The following is a 16,190-nucleotide window of genomic DNA, read 5'->3' on the forward strand; positions in this document are numbered from 1 at the left end:
CTTTTTGATAACTCTCCAGATTTTAACATCATAAGCCTTTGCATATATTTCCATATGCACTTTCCAATGGGAGAAATGTTGTCCATTGAAGTATGGTGGCCTTACTTGCAAGGTTCCTTCTTGAAAGAGTGCTCCTACGATAACTTGATTTTTCATGATCTTTTCTCACAAGCTGTTAAGCAAAAGAAAAATATGAGCCTTGCTTTGATACCAATTGAAAGTACAAGAGGTTGGGGTGAATTGTTTATTTTTAAAATTAATTGCTACCAGTTGACTAGTTTTCTAATTAGTCGATTAGATATAATAACTTCATAACAGTAAAGATAGAATTTAAGATGCAGAAATTAAATGCAGGAATTAAAGACACCAGAATTTTTATACTGGTTCGGATTCAATGTGAATCCTAGTCCAGTCCCCTTTGGTTGTAAGGGAGTTCTCTTTCAGTGAATGAGTTTCTCGAGTACACAGTGAATGTTGTGATCTACACCGATAGCTTTGTTCCTATATAACTCGTTTCTTTTGATACAATGCCTCACCAGTGTTGGTCTCTCTTTCTTCTCTAACTTGTTACACAGCAGGTCTAGTAGAGATACAATGTTTGTTTGTAGTAGAACAAAGAGAGGGTATTTGGCTCGATCAAAGTATATGTGCTAAGGTACATATACAAGTATAAATACATTTAGAGAGGCTTGAATGCTGGATAGATTTGCCAACCAAAGGGATTTGATCCCTAGAAAAAAATTGATTTTTTCCAAAAATAAAGTTATTCAGCAACGGCTTTGTCTTGACGAAAAGCTTTAATGACTTCCCTTATACATGACTTGATAGCGCCAGATATCCTTCCAGATTTAGTATACTTGATTGATTATCTTGCAAGATCTTCGATACTCTTGATTGGTTTGATTCCTTCAGTCTAGCCTTAATTGATTCCATCAGTATCAATGATTCCTTTAATCTTGGCTGCTTTCCTTGATTTTCTCTTTTTGATTCCTTCAATCTTGTGTGACATCCATGAGTTCCTTGATCTTCTCTGAATGACTCCTTCAATCTTGAATGTTATCCATGATTTCCTATTCAAAGAACAAATATATTATTTTCATCATTAAAATCAGATCTAACAGTTCTGATAGTATAGGTTACTTAGTTGGAGGAACTTAAACTGGATATGATTGTGTCCCGACTCAATGTAATCATCTACAACCATCATTCCTTTCTAATTAGATAAGTATTCTGCACTCAATTCACTAGTGAATTTGTTGGAAGCTATATCTCTGATCCGGATATTATGCCAGCTATGACTGGTTAAATCACACTGAAAATCTCCATAAAATCCATTGGAGCACAAGGCTAGGACTCTAAGACTGGACGAGTTCTTCAACATGGAGGGGAAACTATCAACAAGTCTATTATTTTTGACATTCAGGACCTCCAACAAGTCACAGTTGACCAGCGACTTTGGCTGCCTCCCTTGTAACTTATTCTCACTCAGGTCAAAAGTTTGCAGAGAGCTACCAATTGGAAATGCATCTGGTATAACACCATGGAGTATTGTTCCCTAGATTCAGCACTCCAAGATTTGTAATATGTTCCAGTAGACATGGTTGTATTGTGCCACTCAAGGCATTGTTGGAGAAATCAAGAACATGAAGGTAGCTGGCATTGCATATGGATTCAGGAATTATTTCGGTGAGCCTATTATTTGCTACTGAGAAAAAACCAAGAAGAGAATTTTTAATATAGAGTGGGATGGAACTGCTGAAATTATTTCTTGAGTAGTCCACATACATATCAAAAGAAGGTGGAATTGGTAGGTCGCCCTTTAGCCGGTTGGAGTGCATGTCAAGGACTACAAGATTGCTAGAAACATTGTAAGGATGTTCCAGGTACTCCAGTTGATTGCAGGAAAGATTCAGGTAAGCCGGTGCTCCATCACCAATTTCCCAAATCCAATTTGGTATTGGCCCATGAATTTGTTTGTCTGGAAGGTCTAAGTGGATCATCCTTGACTGATTTTGAAGATCAGGAAACTTTCGCAACCGACAAGAAGCTAGATTCAATATGCTCAACTCGGGAAAAGTGAACGAGGTCAAATTGCTGCTACTAGTATCAATGGTCAAGTTATTGGAAGAAAGCTCAAGTCTTGAAAGGTTACTGAGCCTCCCAATCAGATCAAGTGACATTCTCCCACTAAACACGTTGGGCGAAAGTGAGAGGACCTCAAGCCTCTCAACTCCAAATATGGACTTGGGAATTGATCCATTCAAATGGTTGTTGCTCAAATCAATAGTATCCTGCAGAGATGAGGATGCATTGTAGAATTCTTTGACTTGGCCAACAAATTGATAGTCGTTAAGAAAAAGCTGCTGCAAGGAGGGGAGCTCAAAGATATATGCAGGAAGGATCCCATTGAGCAATTTGTTCTCTAGATTTATGTAGACAAGCTTTGAAATTCCTTCAAAATGAGCTGTAGACAAGAGACCAGCTAGACCATTACGAGAAAGGTCTAAGTAGGTGAGTTTCTTGGACCATATGGGATAGAACCATTAGTAAGGTTTGATATTGTGGAAGGTGATGTTTTATACTTCAATACCACACGAGAGGAGGGGGTGATTTGTGTGGTACCCAATTTTTCGTTTAACCTGATTATAGAAGGACTTGGTTCTTCTATGTGTTCCAACTACTACTATTGTGGAATAATAAATACAGAAATTAAAGAACATTGAGATTTTACGTGGAAAACACCTGGCTCAATGGGTGAAAAAACCACGACCTACATTCCAATAGGATTTTCCTAAACTCTCCACTAAAATCACTGAGCCAAATACTGCATTTACAAAAAAAAAACTCTTTTGAAACCTAGGATTAACTTTAATCCCATTGTGGCACACAACCTCAACTGTTGCGACAAATTCAAGTTAATTCTAACTTGAAAACTCTAAGTACCTAATACAATTGCTTCTAGATAAAGCAGAAAGGTAGAATATTAAATCACCTTCTACAATTGAACTAGAATAAGAGACAGACACTTGGAACCGATTCTTCTATTTGGTTCAAGTATCTTCAGGATTGCATGCTTGAATCACACATAAATTGCTTGCAAAATCGCCTTGCTATTTTGCTCTCAATTCACGTTTAACTTCTGCATATGTGCACTACCTATGAAAGAGAACAACATTAATATTTATTGAGTTAGTAAGTAGAGATTGACTAGAATATAGATGCTACTGTTCCTTGGTGAAAGAGTTCTAGTTGGTCTCATCCTCTAACTCTTAGTCATTTCTTAAGCCGAGTTTCTCTTTGTGTAAGGAGTCTTTCTCCTTATCCGATATGCAACCTTTTCGATCATGATCAGGAGATATCACTTCTGATAAGGTAGGTTTATCTCATTCACATGCATCTCACATGTTTGAGCTGATCATAACTGTGCTTCACAAGATGGACCTTGTTCATGTCTGAGTTCCTTTGTTAGTCTTCAAAACTTCACCTTTACTTGGGCCAACAAATTCCCCTTTTTTATGATGACAAACTCTATGCTTTTCACTCACATAGGCCCTGTTAGAACTCAGCTTATACATCAAGAAAAAGTTAGAAAAATTTACTTATCATCAAGGACCAAGTTCATTAGGTTATAAACATCACTTATTCAAAATATATAAAGCACAATATCTCTTCCCCCTTTTGGCATCATCGAAAAGTTGCATAAACAAAGTGTGATTCGCGGAATTTTAACAATTACTCATGGCCACTGGGGCAACTGCAAGTGCAATCATGGTTAATCATCAGTAATTGAGCAAACACATTCAAACTATCAAGGAAATATTAACAATCAACAAGAGAAAAAATAGTAGATTTCGTCGATAAGAGATATATTGCTACCACAATCCACAAAAAGCAAGAAAAAATATTCAAAACATGAGCAAAAGAAAGAGAAATCCCTAATCTGGGTCACTGGTGGTACTAGACAGGTTCAGGAGATGAAGGCTAGATGTCCTAAGGCTTAGGATAACTAGAGGGTTGGTTTTGGGCTTGGAAAAGGTTCTTCATATTTTGAAGAATGCTATCATTCTTCTCCTTTTCCTTGGTGAGCTTAGTTCTAAGAGCATCCCTCTCAGATTCAACCTCTGCTAAGCGAGCCTTCAGCCTAGCTATCTCAACATCCTTGGCCCCACTTTCCTGAACTAGAACCCTGACTTTACTATTGATAGGTGTCTTCTTGGATGAACCAGGTTCATTGGGAATGACATTGACTGGATAGTCACAAGCAATCAAAGTATTAATGCCAAAATGGTCCTTGTTTGTGGCCATTTCCCATTTCTTTAGAGGCACCTTGCAATGATCCAGAACAGTAGTCAGAATAAATCCATAAGGGGTGGTATGGGCCTTGGAGCCATTGATAACCCTATCCAGTAGCTTGATGATGAATGCAGGCCAGTTGATTTGCCTTCCACTTTCGAGACACTCCATCAGAACTAAGTCCATATAGTTAGCAATGTGCCTTCTTTCCTGCCTGGGCAGTTGTCGACAAATTCAAATAGGACTTTGTGGCAAGGTTTCATCTCACTCTTGTTCGCAAACTTGCCTCATTCACTTCTTCAACATCACAGAATTTCCTAGTGATTTCAAGGGCAGGAGGAAGGGAATCCAGACTTGGCCATCTTTGCCTAGTATAGTCATCATATCCCTCAGCAGGGATGTCAAGAATCTCACCCAGCTTCTCTGTATCGAAGGTCACTTGAACCCCTTTCACTTGGCTGGTAACTCTGCCATCCTTGACCTCTGCATTGGCCATGAATTCAATGATTTCATTCCTAACTAGCCTCCCATCCATCTGAAGGACCATGTCCTTCCAGCCTGAAGCAGCTAGTGCATCAACCAATCGAACCATTCCTGATTCCACCAAGTCTTTCAGCAATCAACCATACAAAATTTTTATTTTGCAAAACTTGTCCAGCTTGTCTTGTTCACCATTAGATTCACTCTCTTCTTCACCACTCCATTCTTCATCCTCAGCAATTCTAACTGGTTTGTTTTTCACTGCAGACCTTGTCCTCTTGGCCAATGAAGCTTCAGCAGCATTAGACCTGATGAAGACTTCTTGGAAGAAGTCTTGGTCTTTTTAGGCTTGGGGGTCTGAACCTCCACAGTTGTATGTTTCTCCTGATGGACCTATTCCATCTCCTCAACATCAACAGCCTCAGAAGGCTCTGCAACCTTAGCTTTTCATTTATCCATCCTTTTCTTCTTGCTTTCAGCCAAAGCCTTTTGTAATTCACTCTCACTCTGTTTCACCATACTTCTTGTGGCTCTCCCTTTTGGCAAGGGAATTTTAGCAGTTGTTGGAGAATTAGCCTTTCTTTTCTTGGTATTCTTTGTAGTGCTGGGAACCTTAGGTGTTGGTGTTCTCCTTTTCTTGGGATTATAACTGGCACCTACTTTCTTTAAAAGGTTTGCTACGGTTTCTTCAATAGATGAACCGGGTTCATCCACATGAGAACTTAAATTTACCAAACCCTCGGCAGCCTCCCCTGATCCACTTACCCCTATTTTCTTTCCACTTTCTCCTACAATTTCATCCTCAGTCCCACAAATTGCCGGTCTAATCATCTCAGAGGTGGGTGACGAATCAACCACTTCTATCCATGTTCCTCTCACATCATTGCTTGCACCCTCATTCTCTTTTTCTTTTTCATTTTCATTTTTACCTCCTTTTCTTCTCAACTCAGGCGTTTCCACATTTCTAACAGACCCAATAAGAACAAACCTATTATCTACACATTCAACCAAAACAGAACGTACCTCAGAAGGGGAACACTGAATCTTCTCAGAATCAGAAGACCCAGTTCCTTCCCCCTCACTTGCAGACTTGAAGGAATCGTCTGAGTGTTCGGATTCTTGGGCTTGGCTAGCCTTCAATTGTGCGTTCAATCTTTTTGACAGTGCACCTGTAGCCACTGTTTTACGAGCGAGCATTTTAGCACATCTCCTCCTAGGCTGGGGGTTTATCTGGGTTGAGGAGGTGTGGAGGAATCAGAAGGGGTAGGTTGTGGAGGAGTGCCTGGGTTACATGAGGGTTCAACATTGTGACTGATTTCATGAGAAAATTTGTGAGTTTGGCTTTTGGAAGAGAGAACAATTGAGAGTGAAAGAAATTTTGACAGTTTTGGAATAGTGAGGGTGGCAGAAGGTGATTATGGGTTTTTAAAGAGAGAAACTTAATTAATGACTAACGGTAGCTTTTTGCAATCAATTAGAAGTCCAATCAACCTAAAATTTCAGGTTGAATGAGCGGTTAAGCTTTCCTAGATTTTAGGCAATTTATGTGGTGAGAATTCTAGTAGAGACGGAACTAGTTCAAAAATAAACGGATAGGATTTTATGTTATTTTTGAACGTAGGTGAGACTCTGCTCATGATTTAAATATTTATATTTCTAATTGTGCAGAGTATAGAAAACATACCTCGTTATTCAGATGAACCAATACTGATGAATCAGGTTCTTCATTTAGAATCCTCTTGATCACGCCTCTATTTTCCAAGGTAGAGAAATTTGTTAGAGATCAGTGATTCATATCAACACATGCCACAGGAGTATACTATTTACAGTATGAAACTGAGTAAAAATAAATCTAGATATTTACACAAGTTCCAGATTTCCTAGCCAAAAAAAAACTTTTTTCCTTTTTTTCTAACTTTGCATTCTGAGCTGGTTCCATTAGGTGAACTTAATCATCCCTAATTCTAACTTGTTCCTTTCAAAGCTTTCTCTACTCTGTGCTTTAGTAAAGATGTCAGCAATCTGCTTATCAGTAGCAAAAAAATCTATAGTAATCAATCCTTTCTCATAGTTGTCCCTTAAGAAGTGATGTCTAACATATATGTGCTTAGTCCTCTTATGATGAACTAGGTTCTTCGTCATACAAATAGCACTAGTGTTATCACAAAAAATAGGGATGCAACAAACCTCAATGCCAAAATCCATCAGCTGTTGTTTGATCCACAGCAGTTGAGCACAACAAGAGGCAACAGCAACATACTCAGCCTCAGTAGTGGATAAGGCCACTGAATTCTGCTTTTTAGTGGCCCATGATACCAGACATGAACCAAGAAAAAGAGCCATACCTGAGGTGCTTTACCTAGCCACAAGGAAACCTGCATAGTCAGCATCAACATATCCTACTAGATTAAAGTTACTACCTTTAGGGTACCAAACGAAAAGGTCAGTAGTGCCTTTCAAATATCTTAGTATTCTCTTGACAGCAGTCAAGTGGGATTCCTTAGGATTTGCTTGAAAACGAGCACAAAGCCCTACACTGAGGACAATGTTAGGTATACTAGCAGTAAGATACAAAAGTGAACCAATCATAGCCCTATACAACTTATGATCAGCAGATGACCCAGGTTCATCTATGTCTAATTTAGTAGCTGTTGCATGGGTGTGTCTATTTCCTTCGGTTCATCCATTTTATACTTCATTATCAACTCTTTTGCATATTTCTGTTGATGGATCATAGTTCCATTTGGGGTTTGTTTGATCTATAAGCCTAAGAAGAAGTTAAGCTCACCCATCATACTCATTTCAAATTCACTCCCCATTAATTTAGCAAATTCCTTACTAAGTTTTTCAGTTGTTGCCCCAAAAATTATGTCATCAACATATATTTGTACTACTAATAGATCCTTAACTTTTTCCCTCAAGAATAGAGTGTTGTCAATCTTACCTCTTTTGTATCCATGTTCAAGCAGAAATTTGGATAGGCATTCATACCATGCTCTAGGAGCCTGCTTGAGTCCATATAGGGCCTTGTCCAGTTTGTATACATGATCTGGACACTCCTTACTTTCAAACCTTGGAGGTTGTTTGACAAAGACTTCTTCCTTTAAGTAGCCATTTAGGAACGCACTCTTCACATCCATTTGGTGAAGGGTAAATTCCATGTGTGCTGCAAAGGCTATGAGGTGCCTTATTGCCCCCAATCTTGCGACTGGAGCAAAGGTCTCATCATAGTCTATGCCTTCCTCTTGACTATAACCTTGGACCACCAACCTGGCCTTGTTCCTTGTAATCGTTCCATCTTCATCAAGTTTTTTTCTGAAGACCTATTTAGTGCCAATTACTTATTTGTCCTTAGGTCTTGTGACCAGATGCCACCTTGACTTCTTTCAAACTGATTGAGTTCATCTTGTATTACATTCACCCAGTCTGCATCCTGCAAAGCCTCAGCAACATTTTTTGGTTCAATAAGAGATAAGAAGGCATCAAAAGCACACAGATTCTTTAATTGACATCTAGTTTTAACTCCAAAAGTTGGGTCAGTAAGGATGTTCTCAATGGGATGAGAACTTTAATACTTGTAAGGTTTCACAACCAACCGATTTCTGTTTGTAGTTTCTCCCATGTTCTGTTGCTGAGGAACAGGCTCATGTACAGATTCCATTTGGGAATTAGATTCACTTCTTCTTTGTTCAGTTCCCCCTGTCAGGTTGCCATGGATGGAAGAACCTATTCCATCACCTGTTCCTTCTTTTGGTGCAGCTTCACTCAATTCTTTTACCAGCCCAATAGCTTCATCTTCATGTTCCTGTCTCTCGGAAAGAATGTTAGTTTCATCAAAAACTACATGTACACTTTCTTCTACACACAAAGTTCTTTTGTTGTACACTTTATAAGCTTTGCTATGTGAAGAATATCCCAAGATACTCCCTCATCACTTTTGGGATCAAACTTACCTAGGGAGTCCTTTCCATTATTGTGCACAAAGCACTTGCATCCAAATGCCCTAAGATGGGATATATTTGGTTTTCTCCCTTTAAGTAACTCATAGGGAGTCTTCTCTACAAGAGGTCTAGTCATGCACCTATTAATGATGTAACATGCAATATTTACAGCCTCTGCCCAAAAGATATGGGGCAGTTTACTAGAAAGAAGCATAGTCCTTGCCATATATTCAAGAGTCCTATTCTTTCATTCAACTACTCCATTTTGTTGAGGAGTCCTAGGGGCAGAAAAATTATGATCTATACCATGCTCATCACAAAATTTAGCAAACTTAGCATTTTCAAATTCAATTCCATGATCAGACCTAATTGATACAAGTTGATTACCTAGTTGTTTCTGAGTTTTTCTAACAAAGGCGATAAACATGTCAAATGCTTCATCCTTAGATGTTAAAAAATGTTCAAGTAAACCTCGAGTAATCATCAACAAGCGCCATCACATATTTTTTACCACCTCTACTCAATGTTCTCATTGGACCACAGAGATCCATATGAACCAGTTCCATCGACCTGGTCCTGCTTACCACTTTCTTGCTTTTAAAAGAGGATCTTACCTGCTTCCCCCTGGCACAAGCCTCACAAAATTTGTCGTCCTTAAACTTGATGTTAGGTAACCCTATCACCAGGTCCTTGAAGACTAATTTGTTGAGTTGACTTAGACTTGCATGTCCAAGTCTTTTGTGCTAAAGGAGGGGATCATTGTCCAACATACATAGCAAGTGAGTTCATTTTTTGAAAAAGTGGAAAGATCTACAATGTATATATTGTTTACTCTTTTTCCCTGCAAAACAATCTTGTCAGTGGTAAGATTTATCACAAAACATTTGGTGGAGGTGAATGCATACCTCTGCCACACAATTGTGATACACTGATTAGGCTATATTTCAAGCCATCTATCAAGTAGACATTCTCAATGGAAGGTGAGTCTGTCTTACCTATCTTTCCAACCCCAATGATCTCACCTTTCTTACCATTGCCAAAGAGACATTACCTCCTTTTAGGTTCTCAAGTAAAAGGAACTGGTCCTTACTTTCAGTCATATGCTTTGAGCGGCCACTATCCATGTACCATATTTGGCTACTTCCCTTCACTTAGACCTGCAAAACGAAATCAAGGGTTAGTCTTAGGAACCCAAACTAGTTTGAGTCCCTTTCTATAGGCAAAAGGGTGAATTAAATTCTTTTTAGCCCATCCAGGCAGCCTAGTTTTACCTTGAACAAAGATTTTGTTCTTTTGATTGGCCTTTTCTTTTGCATTACACTCACTTTTGTAATGACCAGTTTTGCCACAGTGTGTGCAGATTTTGTTCTCAGGAAGTGTGATGTACTTGCTTTTGGGATCCCACTTAGGTTCTGGGGTCCCATAGTCAAGTCCTCTCTTATTGCTACTGTGATGCTCTTGTAGCTAGGATAGTGCATCAGAGGACTTATTCCATTTGCAAGTCTGTCTAGTTCATGCTTCACCTTGCCTAGATCTTCTTTTAGGACTCTTATCTGCTCATCTCTCTTGTATAACTCATCCTTCCATTTTCCTAGATTTTCTTCTAATGTGAGGTGTGTGTGATCAGCTTTCTTTTTACCTATTCCTAATTTCAGTTTTAAATTTTGAGATCTGAGTTCTAAGACAGTGGTGTCAAGTTCAAGAACCTGGTTATTTAACTCAGCATTTTAACTATCACTTTCACTAGCCTTGAGTTACAGATTTTTGCACTTAGCTTTTAGAATCACACATTCCCCAGACAGTTGTTCCTTCTCATTGTTTATGACCTCTGACTCATCAATGAAGTGTAGCAGCAATTCAGATAGCATTTCTTAGATAAAAATTTAATCTTGTCTTTAAGATGAATCAGACTTACCTCTGTTCATCGTCGGATTCTTCAATGGCCATAAGTGCTTGTTCATCTCCAGCTTCATCTTCTGAATCCTCATCTGAGCTTTCTCCCCAAGCAGCAACCATAGCCTTTATTGATCCTTTGTTCTTCATGGGTTCAACCTGTTCCTTCTTCCTATTTCTTCGTTCAGCCCTTTCTTTCTTCCATTCAATTTCCCACTAAGGACAATTCTTGATCATGTGGTTAGTCTTACCACATTTGTAGCAGCCCTCATTGGTCTATTTTTCAGGGGCCCTTGGTTTGTTGAAGGTTGCACCTCTTGAAAATCTCTTTCCTCTCATTAGGTACCTTTTGAAATCCCTTGTGTTCATAGCCATTTCATCATCCTCTAAGTTTGCACCTTTAGCTATTCTGAGAGCTAGGATTCTTTCCATCTTGGGTGCATCCATCTTCATGGTTTGCCTTCTTAGTTCGTAGGCAGTGAGATTTCCAACCAGCTCATCCAACTTGGGAGTAGCAATGTTCTTCGATTCCTGAATAGCAGTGATTTTGCTTTCCCAAGTTACTGGCAAGACCCTTGTCAAGATTTTCTCAACCTTGTCTTCTTCAAGGATAATTCTTCCAAGAGACTTAGGTTCAATTGTTAGTGTTGCGAACCTTGTGTACATCTCTTGGATGATTTCTCCTTCTTTCATGGTGAAATTCTCATATTGAGAATACAACAGTGTTCCTCTTGATCTCTTTACTTGAGGAGTTCCTTCAAGGGCTACTTGTAGAGTGTCCCAGATCTCCTTAGCAGCAGTACAACTTTGAATTCTGCTGTACTCGTCTGGACCTAGTCCACACACAAGCCATTTCTTTGCCTTGGCATTCTTTTTCCACTTTTTCAAATCTTCAGCAGTACAGTCAGCTCTAGTCTTTGGCACATCCACTCCTTCAACATTCTTCTTTGTAGTAGCCAGGGGACCATCAGTAACAATGTCCCAAAGTTCATAGTCTTCTCCTATAATGTGGTCTCTCTTTATGTTCTTCCACCATGAGTAGTACTGACCATTAAAGAGTGGAGTCCTAGCAGTGGATTGTCCTTCCTAGTTTCCTGGTGGTGCACTCATCTTGATATGTTCCTAAGGTGTTAGCCTCTTCAAGGATAACCTGCTTTAGTACCAATTGATATTTTATACTTCAATACCACACAAGAGAGGGGTAATTTGTGTGGTACCCAATTTTTCGTTTAACCTGATTATAGAAGGACCTAGTTCCTCTATGTGTTCCAACTACTACTGTTGTGGAATAATAAATACAGAAATTAAAGAACACAGAGATTTTACGTGGAAAAAACCTGGCTCAAAGGGTAAAAAAACCACGACCTACTTTCCAGTATGATTTTCCCAAACTCTCCACTAAAATCACTAAACCAAAAACTGCATTTACAAAAAACTCTTTTTTAAACATAGGATTAACTCTAATCCCGTTGTGGCACACAGCCTCAACTGTTGCGACAATTTCAAGTTAACTCTAACTTGAAAACTCTAAGTACCTAATAAAATTGCTTCTAGATAAAGCTGAAAGGTATAATATTAAATCACCTACTACAATTGAACTAGAGTAAGAGACAGACATCTGGAACTGATTCTTCTATCTAGTTCAAGTAGCTTCAGGATTGCACGCTTGAATCACACATAAATTGCTTGCAAAATCGCCTTGCTATTTTGCTCTCAATTCACGTTTAACTTCTGCTTATGTGCATTACCTGTAAAAGAGAACAACACTGATATTTATTTAGTTAGTAAGTAGAGATTCACTAGAATACAGATGCTACTCTTCCTTTATGAAAGAGTTCTAGTTGGTCTCATCCTCTAACTCTTATGCATTTCTTAAGCCGTGTTTCTCTTTGTGTAAGGAGTCTTTCTCCTTATCCGATATGCAACATTTTCAACCATGATCAGGAGATATCACTTCTGATAAGTTAGGTTTATCTCCTTCATGTGCATCTCACATGTTTGAGTTGATCATAACTGTGCTTCACAAGATGGACCTGGTCCATGTCTGAGTTCCTTTGTCAGTCTTCAAAACTTCACCTTTACTTGGGCCAACAGAAGGTATTGATCCACTGAAACTTTAAATGTATAGATCTCTAACCTGGACAAGTTATGAAGGTTTGAAATGGATTCTGGTAATGAACTAGAAACGGTGGTGTATCTTAGTATTATCGTCCTCAAAGATCCGTGTCGTGGGAAATTTGGAATTATTCCACTAAGCAACTTATTATTTGACAAGGTCAAAGTCTCTAGAGCTTGTATCTGAAGGATCTTTTCAGGAAATACTCCCTGAAGATTACAAGAACCGAGGGTCAATGTAGTCAAGTTTGTGAAATTGGCAAAATATTCATGAACTGTGGTAGAGAGATTATTCTGGTCAAGATGGATGATAGAAAGAAATTGAAGCTTGGAAAGTGATTCATTAATGGGGCCTCAAATTCGACAAGTACGCAAGCTCAAGACTGTCAAGTTAGGCAAATATGAAGACAAAGATTGACATCACTCACTCTTCTGAGCTGAAAGATCAACACCATCAACGTAAAGCTCTCTAAGTTCTGTAGAATTCTCAATGAATTGTTTCAAATTGGGATTCTCTAGTTTTAGAGGTTGAATTCCAGGGAAAAGAGTTGAGAGATCAAGAGTAACTAGCCTTGTTAATCTTGATAACATCATAGGAAGTTGCCCAACAAAACCGGCATTCGATAAATTCAGGTACTTCAAGTTCGTTAAGTTGTCTATACCAACTGGTATTCCAACATTGAATCTGTTGTAAGCCAAATTTAGCTTCTCAAGATACTGAAGACTGAAAAGAGCACTTGAATTCTTAATTGCACCAGCAATTGCCTCATTATCCAATTCCAAGTTAATCACATGACCATAGCTATCACATGTCACCCCATCCCATTTGCAACAGTCACTTTTGTTCTTGTTCCAATGTGCCAATTTATTTGACAAACTAGAGTCATATTGTAGGCTGCCCTTTAACTGTAGCAACAATGATTTCTGATCATAAAGGTATTGAGAGGAAACTAAGAAAATTTCATAACCTGATAAGATTTGTGTAGAGTTCTCATTTTCATGCAAACTTGTATAGGTATTGTTTGACCAAAAAGTGTTAAGCTTTTTGTTAAACTAATTAAGTAATAAAATTTGAGGTAAGTCCTAGCCCAAGATAATTCATCATAGATCTAAGATAGAGGATAAGAACAAGCAAGCACAGCTGAACGCAAAATTTAACCATAGCCATAATTGAATCCCGTAATATAAGAAGAGGATGGTGATTTATATAATATTAAATAATAAAGCAGAATACATAGATAAAAATGGTCACTGATCTTTTGCAAAGTTGACTCCCATATATTTGATACGATGAGACTAACGTTGGGTATTGAGGATCTGAGTTTCCTTGCTTCTTTCTCTTTAGTCAGGAGAAAAAGGTGAAGATCCTTCTTTTCTAAAAATATCTCTCTGTGTGAGTTTGTTTCCGCCCCCCCCCCCCCTTCTCTTCTTNNCCCCCCCCCTTTCTTCTTCTTCTCACTTAGTTTATATACTAGGTATTCTCCTTTACCCCATGGTCATTAACCATAGTACCTAAATCATTTGACTGTATTATTGGTTGACCCTCTGAAATGCCATAACATCTAATTCGCCATTCAAGCATTCTGAAAAAACGACCTCGGTTGTGGCCGAGGTGCGTGCCAATATAGCATTGTATGGATACGACTTCGGCCCAAGTGACTTTTTGTCGTTTCTCTTTATGCGGGTTCTCGTGTGGTCAGATTTCGACCCATAAAATTTGTTCCTCCGCCTATTGGGGTCATCTTTTGGCGAGCGCGATGGGCGGACTCTGTCGACTCAAAAGTTGTGAGAAATCTTTGCACTTTATGTGAGAGTCGAGTACCTCGTGGTGAGGTAGCGACGTGACATTTCAAGAGCTATCTCGGGCCATCACGTCAATTCAGAATGTCATTAAAACTCATCATACGTCATTATGGCGTATGATTTCTATGCATTGCGCTATTTCCGGTACCCTTGCCGTTTTCACAATGGAGGCATTTGGTTTTCCCGCTCAGGGTATTCATATCTCTATAAATAGGAGAAATATTTACATTTTAATGTTGTGCTTTCCAATCGTTCAAAAGAGACCTTTGCAGTTTTTCTTCTTTTCCTTCAGTTTCTTACATTTCCATTATCATTCCCGAATTTCGCAATCAAAGAAGAGATGGCTAGTGCATCCTCTGACACTGATAGAGTTGTTGGTGCTCCGGTGCCGAAAAATGATATACCCCTACTCAAAGAGGGAGTGGGGCCGGTGGAGGATGAGAGTTCTCCGATGGTTGATGAGGTGGTTTCCCGCCCAGGGAAGGCAAGGACTGACTTCAATAGCCCTGCTGGGGATGAGCCGGAACCTGGTCTTTCTACGATGGATGTTGCGGCGCTCACGGCGTTCAAAGCCAAATGGGGAATTCCGGATCATATTGAACTAGTTCTGGCGGGTCGTGACATAGTGCATATACATCGCCCGGGCTACTGCGCGTTTTACGCATATCCATTTGTCATCGGATACACGCTTCCCCTCCCTCCTTGGCGGTGGACTTCTGCCGCTTCTACGAAGTGTGTCCGGCTCAACTCTCTCCGTACGTATACAAACTCTTCCTTATGTTTATCAAGTACGCGGAGCTGGCCGATCGGGGACTTTCTCTACAACACCTGTTTCACCTCTTCGCCCCCCATTTTCTTAGGGGCACGATGATTCACCTTCGTCACCGAGGAACCAAGGGTTTGGTGGTGGAGATCGATGACAAGGCCAATCGCCACTTTTGGGAGAACTTCTTCTATGTCCTAACATAGCACGTGGTATTGAACCCTGCGGGGTTTTTTGAGGCGTGGTATTTTGCCCGTAGGTCTTCCTTTCTTTTTACTATCATTTTTTCTAAAGTGGTTGTTGGTCGTTTTTCTTTTGTGACCCCGTCGAGTGTTTGTTGTCCTTTTTTTCTTTGCAGCTAAGAGAGTACCGCCTCCGCAAGTTGCCATAATTCGCGAATGGGTGAGCGCGATTCTTCCCCACACGATGGGGTCCGTGAATGGGCGCCTTTTCACGAGAGGGTTGGGCGCAAACCTTCCACTGGTAGGTCAGCTTATTTCATCCTTAGTTGCTTTGTTCTTTGCTTTGTCTTTTTCTTTATCTTATATCTTTGTTTGGTCGAATTTCACATTGGTAGGTCGAAGAGGAGCAAGAAGGGTAAGGGCTCCTGTCTTTGCTTTCCGTCAACCGGCTTCCTCTGCCCGATCCGTACCAAGGGAAACTGTGGACGAGGGCGTCCAAAGTTTGGTTACTCGGTGGACCGCATCCACAACTGAACCTGTTTGTTCGGAGGTCGCTCCTCGGTCAGAGACTCCGGTTCCCACAGTCCGTTCAACGGGCGAAACTTTGCGTGGCAGTTGGGAAGAGGCCCCGTCAAAGAGGCGGATGATAGTGTCGGAGGTGGCATCTTTAGATGAAATGCCCTCGAGGGGCGGCCCCGTTTTGGCGTTACCTGAAGCCAG

At 39.8% G+C, this 16,190-nt stretch overlaps 1 pseudogene; it reads right to left on the reverse strand.

Annotated features, from left to right (window-relative positions):
* Nucleotides 1–1,114: 1,114 nt before the first annotated feature.
* On the reverse strand, nucleotides 1,115–14,633 carry LOC109209383 (annotated as a pseudogene).
* Between the last annotated feature and the right edge of the window lie 1,557 nt (nucleotides 14,634–16,190).

The sequence above is a fragment of the Nicotiana attenuata genome, unplaced genomic scaffold (assembly GCF_001879085.1).
Source record: "Nicotiana attenuata strain UT unplaced genomic scaffold, NIATTr2, whole genome shotgun sequence".
Taxonomy (NCBI): domain Eukaryota; kingdom Viridiplantae; phylum Streptophyta; class Magnoliopsida; order Solanales; family Solanaceae; genus Nicotiana; species Nicotiana attenuata.